Source organism: Aythya marila (assembly GCF_965140915.1).
Source record: "Aythya marila genome assembly, chromosome: 1".
Classification (NCBI taxonomy): domain Eukaryota; kingdom Metazoa; phylum Chordata; class Aves; order Anseriformes; family Anatidae; genus Aythya; species Aythya marila.
In genome coordinates this window covers 80,609,978-80,623,461 of record NC_139042.1, presented here as the reverse complement: position 1 = coordinate 80,623,461, position 13,484 = coordinate 80,609,978, and the positions used below count along the sequence as shown (strand labels likewise).

The following is a 13,484-nucleotide window of genomic DNA, read 5'->3' as shown; positions in this document are numbered from 1 at the left end:
ACACACGGTCTGGAAAAATTCCCCCTGAGGTGTCTCTACATATCTGGATGTGAAAATAACTTTTAAAATCCGACCTGACATCTCTCTGTGCCTCTTCTTGCTCTCTGCCAAGGGGGGGTAATATTCCTCTGCCTCCAGGGAGCGCAGTGACGGTGAGTAGATCAAAGCTGGCAAGAAGGTGCAGGCACTTCAGTGGTGGCAGATGCACAAAAACCTAGCACAGACTACAGAAATATGGCACATACATACCCATGTGCTGGCTGCATGACCAAGCACCAGCTCGCACCTCTGGAAACACTGGCTGCAGGACTGCTGGGGCCAAACAGTGGATGGGCACACATCACCCCACCTCCAGCCGAAGACCTGCATCAGGGTATCAAGAGCTGCAGGGTATTTATCATGATTTCATTTCTTTCAGCTAACTGCAGAGCCCTCGGGGATGCTGAGAGTAAAGCTACACACACACACAGGGATTCAAAAACCTTCAGCTCCAGCCTTACAGCTATCGTGCTGCTATCAGTGCGTATGTCCCTATTTTGTGAAAGATACAGTAATGCTTAAACGCTACTGACTTCAGTAGACATAAGGATCTGCTTAACTTTCATTAGGTGCTTAAGTGTCTTTTCTCAATTGATACGCCTTCCTCCCCAAGCACTTCAATGCATGCTAGCCATTTGTTTTATAGTCACCTGGGTAGTATGTCTTTCCTTTCCAAGTACAGCTACTTACACAGGAGGGTATTATTTGTTACATATGTACAGAAGATACAGTGGAAACTGTGGAAAGCTGTTTTTTTTTTTCAGTCAGCTTGTTGAAGAATTACAGGACCACAGCATGGCTGAAGCTGGCAGGACCCTCTGGGCTCCCCTGCTCCAAGCCCTGCCCAAGCAGGGACACCCAGAGCAGGCTGCCCAGGACCATGCCCAGGTGGCTTTTGGAGATCCCCAGGGAGGAGACCCCACAGCCTCTCTGGGCAGCCTGTGCCAGGGCTCCTCACCCGCACACGGGCAACAGACAAGGACAAGAACATGGACAATGACAGGCAGATGATTTTGCTGCACACTGCTCCCAAATTTTTGCCTACTGAATAAATTATCGGTGGGCAGCTACAGCATAGTCCTTAAGGGAAGGCGATGAAATGCCAATAACCCACAGCAATGAACGCTTTCATCCTGCGTTCTGCATTTATATTTAAAATGCAGCTACAGGGAACAGGCATCGTGTGAAATAACAGATGACAGGCTCTCACAACACACACACACTGCTTTAATTTAGAGGACTGTGCTGAATTAGCAAGCTAGGTCCAAGCTAAATGCCCACCTCCTCTCCTGAGCACCCGCCTCGAGCAGACCTGCTCTGGGCTGCTGCTCAGCCGACCTGTGCTTGCTCCCAGCCCCCCACCTGCAGGTCCCCAAAGCGTGTTCTTGTAGCAGTTTGGCTTGTTTTTCCAAATGAGATGCTGTTACACTGTGAATCTCACGAATTTTCCTTGCTAAGAGGAATTAGCACTTCGTTTCTGACTGGGGAGAAGTGGGGGGCTGGCCCGGGCCTGCTGCTGGGCCATGCTTGGGGCCTGCTCCCCGTGGGCAGGAGATGCTCGGCGTCTCTAGAGAGGCACGCCAAAGGCACTTTTTGTGGTGAAATGATACATTTCACCACAAAAATCAGTGTATCATTTCACCACATTGACACGCAGGCTTCACTCTCTAAAGCCTCACTCGAGCAGCCCAAACTACCAATGATTTAATTTTTAAGGCCTTTTTTCCGTCACTTTTTAAAATTACTCCACGAGAAGCAGCAGACTGGCACTGTCTCCAGGTCTTTGCCGGTGGTGAAGGAGATTATTCCTATCATATTCTGCAGGGGTGCTGTCAAATGCTGTTCCAGGCTATGGGCCAAAATCTACCCCCAGCCCATGTGCTCCCTTCCCACTGGCACCAGTGATATCTCCACCAAGGACTGACAGTAGTAAATGGGCAGAGATGTGCTGGCTGCTCCACCAGCACGATCTATGTGCTGAATAATTCATTTTAAACTGTTGCGCAGATGTCAAAATGTTATTGCTGATTTCTAGCCAGCAGGATGGGTGCTGCTTCTCCCGATGTGAGCATGTCACTCCCAGTAACACTAGAGACAAGCTGGGGGGTGTCTCGGCAAGACAGCAAATCCTGGGGTGCAAACTCCATATGCCCATGAATGTAAAATTAAATTCCCAAATGCTCATTACAGGCCACCTCTTGCTCTCCTTATTAGAATTTTCCTGTGGACACACTCACCCATTCCCTTTAAAAAATTCAGAAAATTAAGTTAAAACGTTCTGTAGTTATACACGTACATGGTGTCCCACAACCACCTCAACCCATGGGATTTTCTATAGGGTCTCAAAAAAGCCTCTAAGAACAAACAACTTAAGGGTCACAGCCAAATTTGGATCGCAAACAAAAACCAAAACAGAAGAATAAGGCCCAATCCACCCCACCCCACCCCACCCCGTCTAAACATGAATAAGTAGATCTAGCCTACGAAGTCTGTTGACATGGTCATGGCAAGAGTGCCTCATGGCAGAAATCAAACATCTCCCTCCTCTCAAAAAGAAAGAAAGAAAGAAAAAGGAGCTTTCCTGTGCTTCCCCTTTTGCTAAACCCAGAGCAGCCAGTCCAGCACCCACCCAGCCACCCCAGGGGGCTGCAGATGCTGGTGGCCAGTAGCACCTCCAGGAGCGAGGTGGGGCTGCTCCGTGCATGGCCTTAGGTGGCCCTTCCTTGGCTGGAAGGAAAATGGGAACAACACCGGAGAGCCATAGGTTATGAACTGAGGTCAGAGATCGGGATCTCTGACATGAGCCAAAATAGCAAACAGACCCCCTGCCAGCACAGGCACACCTCCACGAGGGATGCATCAGCTCAAAAGTGAGATTTTCTGTGCCTGTGGATGTGCTTTTTCATGTCAGCTGGTCTCTATGGAAGCAGACCTAGGTTTAATGAGTTCTAATTTGTTTTAAATCCATAGGTTTCTTTTTAATAATTAACAGTCCCCATCGTTCAGCAAAGCCATTCCTTACCCCTGACTACTTGCTATTAGGAATGAATTTGCAGTGAAATATTGTTAAAAGGTGGAAAGCAAGTGACATAATTCAAGTTTTAATTAAAAAAAATATATATCACACAAAGCAAGAGCACTAGGAGGAATCATAATTGAATAAGCAACAAAAAAAAAGAAACACCCAACGCGTACTCCTCCCAATTACCCATTTTATTCTTTTTATGCTATTTGAATTCTTGTAATTGGTTTCCCTTACTGGATGCCCTGTGCCCAGGACGTATATAACATTTTCTCTCTGCAATTCCAGGAACTACAGAACGCGTCCACATCATTACAGCGAGCATTACACATGCTCACACACTGGGGTCCAGGAACTACAATTAACACATTAAGAAATAATAACTGCCAAGGGAGCAAGGGAAGATAAACAGCATGTAGCTGATGTAGCAAGAATTCAGGTTGGAAAAGGGCTGTCTCTTGGGTAACAGGCAAGAGAGAAATCGAAGTACGGTGCAGCACTGCCCCACCATTAAGCTAAGAAATCCCGAAAACCGGTTGAACAACAGCTTACACATTCATTTCTTGAAGTCCAATTTCACTAAAAGTACTGCTGGCTTCAGACTGTATTTTGAAGGAACCTGAAGGCTTGTATTTACAAAGAAATAATAATTGTGACCAAATTGAAAGTTTAAACGGGATAGGGTTGAAATTGAAAACCATTCCAAGTATTATTGAGAAAAAAAAGGTTCTTTTATTTCCAACTTCCAGTCTAAAAATGTGGGAGCAAACCTGTAGAAGCCATATAACAAAGACCACAAGAGCATGGTACGTGGATATGTGCTTTCACCACGCTAACAAGCAGAAGCCACGGACTACGCTGGCCCTTTTGGATATCAGTCCTGAGTTTCGCTATTGCTTTCATCTGGACCAACAAAGGCCTTGGCACTTTATTTTTTTGCAGAGATTGGAAGCCAATGGAAATGGTGGCACAACCAGGACTCAGAGGTGGCTTTGTCTCACCTCTCTCCACCCAAACACAACCAAAACAGTGCCGCGACAACCCCTTTCCTGAATTTAGTCACCTCCCCATGGGAAGGGGAGGCAGGAGAGGCACAAATACAGGGCCATGCCACACCCCACCTTTTGGGGGGAGAACAGCGGCTCCCCCTCAAGCCTGCTACCCACGTGGTGACGTGGAGGAGTGTTTGTGTGAAAGGCGTGATCCCCTGTGCTGCCCTGAAGCATCTCTCATCAGTCAAATAAGACATTTCAGCAAATAACATGGCACTTTGTAAAAACATAATTGTTTTTATTTTCCAATTTTCCATGTTTTGTGTAGAGTGCTGCTGTGTTCAAGTGAACTGAATAAAAGCATAAACAGTAAGCACCATCTGGAGAACATTCTTCCAGCATGCTGAGAAATAGCAGCCGCCTGTGCTCTACCTGCTATAAATAAATGTCATTAAAAAATGTCCAAAAATTTGTTTGCTCCTGTTTGATGGAACTGCAGCCAGATAAGATTTTACTTAACCCTGTATTAGGGTACCTGACATCTTCACAATGAAAAATAAAAGTGGGTACGCTTGTTTCTGAGCGCTTCGTGTTAACATCAGTATTGCCAGCAGAATATCAATCCTACGCTTTATGCTAATAGCAGCATCAAAGGCTGCAGCTTGGGAGTAACACATGAACAAGATATTTGAAACCTGATTTCTTTTAAACTGTATCAGGTTCACGCTGTGGTGATATCCCTGAATCTGCTAGCAAGAGATTGGGTGAAATTATTCTTGCTCTAAAACGACAGTGTAACAGTTTGGATTAAAAAAATAAAATAACGTTGGTAATTTCTTTTCAGTCTAACACAAAACCATTCCAATCTCCCTCTCTGATAAAAAAAAAATACAGGCTAAGTCGGCCGTGGGGTTGTGATGAGGCTGTGAAGGGTCAGCATTTGCTGTGTTTGTTTAATCACTGCAATTAGAGCTATGCAAATAATGAAATTGTTTGCTACGGTGGCCAGGCTGGCTGAGAAAAAAAAAAAAAAAAAAAAAAAAAAAAAGAAATGCTTGAGTTGAGCAATCGAAGAACTATTTTTTTTTTCTTGGTAAAATGACAAAATAAAAGTGTTTTGTTTGCTCCACTCAGAGGGTAGCAAGGCCTTGAAGGAATCAATTCAGCTTGAAATGAAAATACATTTTCACACTGGAACAAAGCACTTGGACATTTTACATTTTTTCCCCTTTTTATTTACTTTCTTTGGGCCAGAATCTTGGACAAACATTTTCAGCACCCTGAAACAGATGCTTAGGAATACTTACAATTTGGGAGGGTAAAAAAAAAAAGGTGAGGTGGAAGGGAGGAGAAGGGGATTTGACTGTTCCTTCACCTAACCTCTGCCACATCTCTCCAGGACAGCATGCAGGGCTGAGGCAGCACCCGCTGGGGCTGCTGCCTGGCTGACAAACTACCAGCACCAGCGGGAAGAACGATGGGAAGACATTTTAGTTTCCTTTTTCCCCCTCTTCTCCAACCCACTAACCTTGGGCTAGCAAGTGCCACGTAGTGATGGGAGTGAATGTGCCTTGGGGAATAACAAAAACAGGCACTGGGTCCCTCAGAGTGGTTGTAATTCCCAAGACACAGTGCATTGCAGCCTAGGTCCTAATCCTAATTTAAAGGCAAGAGTGGAAGTGATGGACATGAATCAGATGCTGTCCTTCCAAGTTTTTTCCCCAAAAATCAAGGCTGCTGAGCACCGGTGTGTTTGAAGAGCAGCTCTTCTTGTTGCCCTGCTGTCAGCTGTGCCTTCCCGTGGGTCCCACTGAAAGCCATTCCCACTGGAAGCTGTTTTTTGGTTTTGGAAGGACTCCATGTGCGAGGAGCTGCATGGATACACACGAGGGCACAGTCCTTTCCCTGGTGAAACAGTCATCTCAGACACAGCAAGGGCAGGAAATGATAGCATGGTTATGGTTCACATGAGCTGTCTTTTCCCTATAAAAATATTTTAGATAGATTTATTCAGAGCCCACTCACTTCAGTTAAATGAGACTTTGCACACGGGTGCTTCAACTCTCTGGAAATGAAGATGTTCAACTCCTGATTTTGGCAGGGTGGGAATTTGCCTACCCCAATAAGGCTTTCCAGGGGCAGGTGTGCTGGGAAGTCAGGTGGTGGGTGTCTGTCTGTCCGTCTGGATGGATGGATGGATGGGGGGGAGGGCTGTTCTTTGTTTTGTTTTTGCCTTTGGTCAAATTCAAACAATATGCGGTAACAAGAACTAAATGTCATTTTCCTGCCATCCATCTTAATTTGGCATCCATTTTAAAGCTTACCTTTGACCTTTTAAAATGTTAATACACTTAAGCAGATATAAAAACCACACAGCTCCTGGAAAAATTAATCGTAGCCATATCATGATGTTAGTCTAAAAATGTAGCATCAGTTGTTTTCCTCTGTAATTTTAAGAAATGTTTGTCAAAGTCAGCAGCGGTAACTACGCCACAATTAGCTATTATTTCCTTTGCAAACAAGTATCCATGCTAAATGCGATAGCGAAATCATGTCAGCATAACTGGCACGACTTACTGTGAATTTCTTTTGTTTGATAACTGCCGAGAAGCACAGAAAAGGACCCGAAAAGGGCCTTGAGAAGTTGGCTGAGCCATCGTCCTGCGCCACAGCAGGATCAGCTATATCTAAGCCACTCCTGACAGGAAACCTTACTTAGACTTCCTTAAAACAGCCTGAAATAGAACCGCAAAATCTGGTTGCGCAAATCAAAACAATTAAATAACGTAAATATGAAAATAATCTGTATACGTGCGCCACACACACAAATACGAAGAGACAAAAAGACCACGCTGACCTACACGGTAGCTCTCCCACCTCCGACCACTTCGCATTCTGTAGCCAAAGTTACAAACAGGAAACTCTAACAGAAACACCCCCTTCCTTTCAAAAAGGAGAGGCCGCTCACTTGAGAGCCTCAGCTCCTTGAAGTTCAATGGCACCTCTCCCCAAGAAAAGCAGTTTCAGAAGCACCGGGGTCCTAAAATATTTGGACCTTTGTGCTTCAAAGCCAAGAGCTCTTCAGTTCCACCCGAAAGCAAACAGGAAGCAGGAGTGTTGACCGGCCTCTCCAGCAACCACAGCATGGCTAAGATGTCCGGGAGCCTGTTCCTGATCAAAGACATTCACCTGGGCTTCTGACTGAACTGTTTCGGGGTCGGCTGCCTTTTGGATGGGGGCTGGGAGGCCGTGCTAAGTCTCTCCAGGACGTTGTCGGCTCTGTGGTTGCACGCTATGAAAGTGAAGCTCGTGGCACGCAGCCGTGCTCTGCTTTCGCTTTCTTTTCTGTGGCATTTAACAACGCTTAGGGCCATCAATTTTAATGATCCTCTTTAGAAGACAGGAAGTTACGGTGACAGCCAGAACGCATCCTAAAACACAAGCGATGGCTTCATGGCTAAGCACATGTGGGAAGGACCCACAGCTGCTAATTGAGCATCTGAAAAAGATAAATTAAGGACCTACATGGCAAACCCAAACCAAAGGCTGATGTGTTCCCTCAGTGAGCTCCTCACCACCGCGTTCTTCCATCTACCAAGACCATTTCAGCTCCAGCACAACTGGAGCTTGGCCAAGCAGTCTTCATTAAGCCGAACAGCTGCTTAGGTGAAATGCCCGGGTGAGACACGAAATATCAAGCCTGGCACCACCAGCCCCATCACAGAACACCACTTCCAGTGCCCCCTGCACACCCGGTGCAGAGGAGCTGTTCACAAGGAACCCGTTTTCTCCCGTGACAGAGGCCTTGTGAATCCACCCTCACCACACAGGTCCTCCCATGCCAAAACAGAGAAAGGGAACCCCATCCACACCACCTCCACAGACTGGAGATGAGTTAACAGCACCTCAAGGCTACAACAGCAAAGATCTTCTCTGCCTTTGCTCCTTCTAGGACAAGCCAACACGAGTATGTGTGGAACTATGTACATGTATCTCCACACCACGTGCTCCACCCTAGGTAGACAGTAGCCTTTGCTGTCCCACCAGAAGACCCTCCAGGGCTGCAGACCCATGTTGATCTTTCTCATGGAGCCCTGTGATCCAACTGCTTTCCTGTGGGACTTGTGGAAAGTTCTCCACCCCCAAAATCAGGCATCTTAAATAGGACTTGGCCCCTGCCCTAACTTTCTTTGAGAACCCCAAAGAGAGTTGCACAAGAAGTAACAAGATTCTTCCAAGAAAGACATGGTAATTCTCTTCTTCTTCCCTGAAAAGTGCACAAGATTTAAAACAACAAAACCCAAACCCAATAATGTGCATTTTGTACATAAGTTCCTACTGACTTCTGTCGTTCCCTCAGTGTCCCTCAGCCCAGAGAGCAAAGCCCAGCCCAAGTGAGGCCTGACACAGCTCAGGGCAGCAGTCCCCTTCCCACCCCACTTCAGGACAGAGCTGCCTTCCCATCTCCAGCCCCACCACCGAGGCCAGAGATGAGGACATATATTATTCTGCTGCTGATGCCTGACTGCTTGGTTAGGAAAAGCCCGATTAAAAAAAACAACGCGTTGCCCTTCCTGTTTGCTTTGCAATGGCCTTGTGCGAATCCAGCTCTGCAGCAAGTGATCCATCACCAGCCACCAGAAAGATGTGCATCATGCATACACAAAAATACATTTTACTTAGCTTTCCACATTTCTGTTCTCACTGACCTTTTGCACTAGTCAGTTCAACACTCCTCAGTATCTTTCCTTCAACCTAAGGACAACCTTCTTTTTTTAAAAAAATAAAACAAGGACCATTTCATGCAGTATCGTCACCTAAGCTTTCAAACATGATCAAACATTAATATATATAGATAGATAGATATAAAATGAATACACATTTCTCACTTTGCCACTCCTGACCCTGTAGTCTGTCTTTTTTGCTGGCATGCAACACAATTCACACGTGCAATTGTTATCCTGTTTGCGACTGTTTTATTCAGCATCTTCTGATATTCACGGACTGTAAGCTAAGTAACGCTCCTCTAGCTAATTAGTTTACTCACTAAGCATAGATGAATAACTGATGAGCTACAAAAAGTTGCTATTGTTCCAGTCAGTCACCAAATAACTAACTTGGCCATTCAACCAGGGAGAAGTTTTCTTCTCTGAAAGGTGACAAGTAGCTCTGTAATGACTTCTATTATTTTCTCAATAAACTCGGAGAAAATAGGACGCTGCAGTTAGAAAAACACAGAAAAGAGAAATTAGCTACTACTGTCATTAAGGATTCAGAGGCTGAAAAAGAACAGTTGGTGCAATGCAGCTGGAGCGCCTTTCTGGAGCGAAGCGATTATGCTCTGGCCGTTAATGAATTATTTTTCGCTGGAATGCAAGACCTGCACTCCTCCAAACAACCTGGCTTTGCTGTGGGGAACAGGCTGCCAGAGCACGTGAGAGCCATTGTTCTCCTGGCCCTCCTGGTAGCCACCGCGTTTCTCCGGCCTCTTTGTTTCCATGTCACAATAAAGGCAGAAACATAATGAAAAGGTTGAAGCAAACACAGGTGTTGGAGGGGAGAGTGCTCTCCAAAGCCAGCCTGCACTACCTGAGTGGGGATGTCCAGGGGGTGCCTGCCCTCAGCAGCCCCACCGAGGTTCAGGAGGTGGAGAGGTGAACTTCCTTCTCCTCTTGGGCCCATCAGGGTTCACCCCCTAGTGCCAGCTCGAGGACAGTAAGACAATAAGCACATGAGAAATTGAGGCACTTCTGTGACACTGCCGCAGTGGTGCCCTGCTCCAGACTTGCAGGAGAAGCCATGGACATGGCCAGTCCTGGGAGGACTTGTTTGAGATCTTTGAGCTCACTGTGAGAGAGGTGGGAGCAAAACCCCAAAATCTCCTCCTCAAAGCCAACAGACACTGTTCTTTGGAGGGTGAAAAGGACAAGAGGCCTGTCCCAGGCTCTTGGGCTGCCTCTTGAGAGCACTCAGCCGCAAATCCAAAGCCTCAGAGAAGCATTTTCAAATATCCATGTACCCTATTAACTACCCAACGAAAACATAGCAGAAATAGCAGGCTCCAGCTGCTTGCACTCAATGCCAGCCCTTGAACATGGAGCTGCAGAGCATCCCCAAGCCACCCATCCATGCGCTGGTCTGCCTTCCACGGCTCCCACCTTGCTCTCCCTAAAAATCCCATGCAAAATCCCATGGATGCAATCCCATAAACTCACCCTGCCCACATTACAGCACCACTACGTGGCTGCCGTACATTACAGGGCAGCCTGGATAGATCTGCCTGAAAAAAAGAGAAAGCCACAACTAATGGGCAGCACTACATCACTTGACAAAGCAGCTCCTCTGCAAGGCAGCCAAGTTACTGAGTTGTTTAGTGCCCTGGGAAGGATTGGCAACACTGGAAAAAAATCAGGAATGGTAATTCCTGAGACCTGGGGAAGGTTAGCGATGCTTCTTTGTAGCCTAGGACTTCTCAGAAAGCTGCCTCCTTCTGGAAATCTGGAGTCTTCTGGGACAATTAAGAAGAAGGGCTTTGAACAAAGCAAAAACAAGAGACAGTATATGGAATCTGAGCAAAGCTACAAAATATTTACTGTACTGGCCCTCTGTAGATGCCGTTTCTGGAGGCGTGACCCAGCACAGCCCGACCTCAAAACAAAGCAATTCTCGGCTGGCACCATGCATCCTCACCCGGCTCCTTCCGCTCAAAATAAAAAAAGCAGGCACTCCCATAAATCATTTATCCACCCCAGTTCTGCAAGGAGAACGTTTGTCAGCTCCCATTTTGCTTCCCTTTCCCTGGCTGCCGGCTCTGCAAAGCCACCATTTCAGCTGCCTGCGGGCACACGCATCCTCCTCCTGCCCGTGGAGACCCAGCCCGCCCGCCAGCCTCGGAGGCTCTCAAAGACCATGCAGGGCTGCCACAGCACACGGGTAGGCTCAGGTGTAGCGAAGGTGGTGGTGCTCTACTCAGTACAGGTTTTTAAATGGCAATTTTTAGGCAGGTATATACCTTTTTGGAGTCGGTAGCCCTGGGGCACCCCTCACGTGTACTCGGCTACCGTAACCATCACGTGATTTATGTAGAAGTAATTGGGGTTAAACTCTCTGCCACATCGAACTCGTCACATTTGGCCCCATCTCTAGGACCTAGAAACATCTGAAATAAATAAAGCCCTGTGTCACTTCACGGGGTCTGGGCTTAATTAGGATCATCCTGGTTTTTATGGGAGAAATCTTGTACTGCCAGCTTGATGTGGCGAGCCCATCACTCGCAAGGTTATCTGGTTTTTGTTGTGTTCCTTTTTCCCTTTAAACTACCTACATGAAAACATTTCTGTTTCTATTTCTACAAAGCCTTATTTTTTTTTTTTGTTGCAAGTCCTCCGAGCAGCCGGCTGACAACCCCTCCTTATCTTTGGCCGTCGTCCATGCTAAAATAAGCATCCCGTTGTTACGCCAAGGGAGCTGCACCCTCCCACCTCGGCTCGCTGTCGGCTCGCACACAGCTGGCTGCGCAGCGCCGCCCGGGGTGCCATTTTCTGGGATTCACTGCTAGGATTCACCCTCTCTCGCCACGACCTGCCTCGCCAAGTCATGCCAGGCCCCTGGCACGCTGGGGATGCCCCAAACCTCAGCCAACACGGACTGACCTTGTCCCGGAGAGCTGGTGGCACTCAGCCCACGGACACGAGGGTGGCGATGCAGTGGCATCAGCAGCTCAGGACAGCTGGGTTAGGGGAAGGACAGGGTCAGGGGCTGCTGGCGCTTGTTGCCACCAGCTCGGGCAGCTTCCAGCTGTGCCCCCCAGGTGAGGCGAGCCCCGCAGGCCAGGGGCAGAGAGGAGGGGAGCAGAGGCAGGGCAACTTTCAAGCTTTCCCTAAGCCCTGCTGCCGATCCGCGGCAGAGGCAGAACCAGAAGCCTGATTTTTTTTGCACAAAATGAGTTCCTGGAGCAGGAGAGCAGCCAGCCGCCTTTGTTACGGGCGGGTGCATTTTTTTATTTTTTTATTATTTTTTTTAATTTATTTCCCCCCCCCTCGCAATTCGTGCTGCTGCAGGCTCGCCTCTTGCTCGCTGGGCTGCGACTTTCCACGGCCGCTGGCAGCGGTGCCGGAGGGCTCCCGGTGCTACCTGCTCCGTGCCCTTGGGGAGGGGGGGGGGAACCCACCGGCACCCTGCCAAAACCATCCCCGGGCACCTCTCGCTGCCGGAGCCCCCCGGGGGCTTCACGGGGGGCATCGCCCAGTGGCCGCCCCCTCTCCAGAGCCGTATCTCGGGGTGCAGGCGATTGGGGCGGCTGGGACGGGGTCCGGCTGCCGGAGCTGGTGGCGGAGAAGCCACCCAAGAGCTGTCGGTGGCCGCGGGGACAGCGGGGCGAGGGTGCGGGATGGGGGCAGCGCCGGGCGCGGTGCCCGCAGCGGAGCCGCCGGGGCTGCCGGCGGAGCGGCGGCGGCTTTCCCAAATGTATAGAAAAGAGAGAAAAAAAAAATGGGAAAAAAGGGCAAAAAAAAAAAAAAAAAAGGGATGGCGCTGATTTTGAGCCACCGGCGCGCCCCGGACACTCCGAGCAGCGGCGCATTAGCCAGGAGCCCTTCCCTCCCGATGCTCCGGCGGTAAATGACGTGCGAGGTCACCGCGGAAAATCATAATAGCCATAATAATAATACCAGTAATAATAACAATAATAATGATAACAATAATAAAAGCAGCGCTTGCCCGCGGGGACGCCGAGTACCTGCGTGCACCCCGGGGGCCGAGCCCCGCGCTCCCCCGCCCGGCCCCGGGGGCTGTCCCCCCGCTGTCACCGGCGGCCGGGGCTCCCCGCAGCCCGGCACAAAGCGGCGGCGCCGCCGGGAACAATGCTGGGGCCCGCGGCCGCCGCCCGCCCGCGGCTCCCGGGGGCTCCGCGGGGAGAGGAGCGGGACCCCCGCCCCGCGCAGCCCCGCACAGCCCCGCGCAGCGCCGCGCAGCCCCGCACCTACCTCCCTCCGGCCGCCGCTGCAGGCTGCGGGAGCCCCCGGCCGGGCTCCGCGCCCCGCGGCCCCGCTGCTGCCGCCGCCGCCGCGGCCAGGGCGCAGCCGCCGCCCGCCTCCGCCTCCGCCTCCGCCCGCCCCGCCCGGCCCGGCCCGGCCCGGCCCCGGCCCGGCCGCCGGCACCGCGTCCCGACGCGCGCCCCCGCGGGCCGGGCGGGGCGGGGCGAGCGGGGAGAAGGGGGCGGGGCTACGCGGGGAGTGGGCGGGGCTAGGTGGGGAGCGGGCGTGGTTAAATGGGGTGTGGGCGGGGCTAAGAGGGAGTGGGCGGGGCTTAAGGGGTGGTGGGCGGGGCTAGCTGTGAGGCTCTGAGGCTCAGGGGGGTGAGCACTGGACCTGGTCCTGTAGGGGGTGATGCCCTGTAGGCTCTGATGCCCTGTAGGGTCTGATCCCCTGCAG

General features: G+C 49.9%; 1 protein-coding gene across 1 annotated transcript in view; it reads right to left on the bottom strand.

Moving 5' to 3' along the window:
- Positions 1 to 13,227, bottom strand: part of RAI2 (retinoic acid induced 2) — a 32,549-nt gene extending 19,322 nt beyond the window's left edge. The window contains exon 1 of the mRNA XM_082766770.1: positions 13,038 to 13,227. The gene's annotated coding sequence lies outside the window, so the exon portion shown is untranslated. The remainder of the gene's footprint in view (positions 1 to 13,037) is intronic.
- Positions 13,228 to 13,484: the final 257 nt, after the last annotated feature.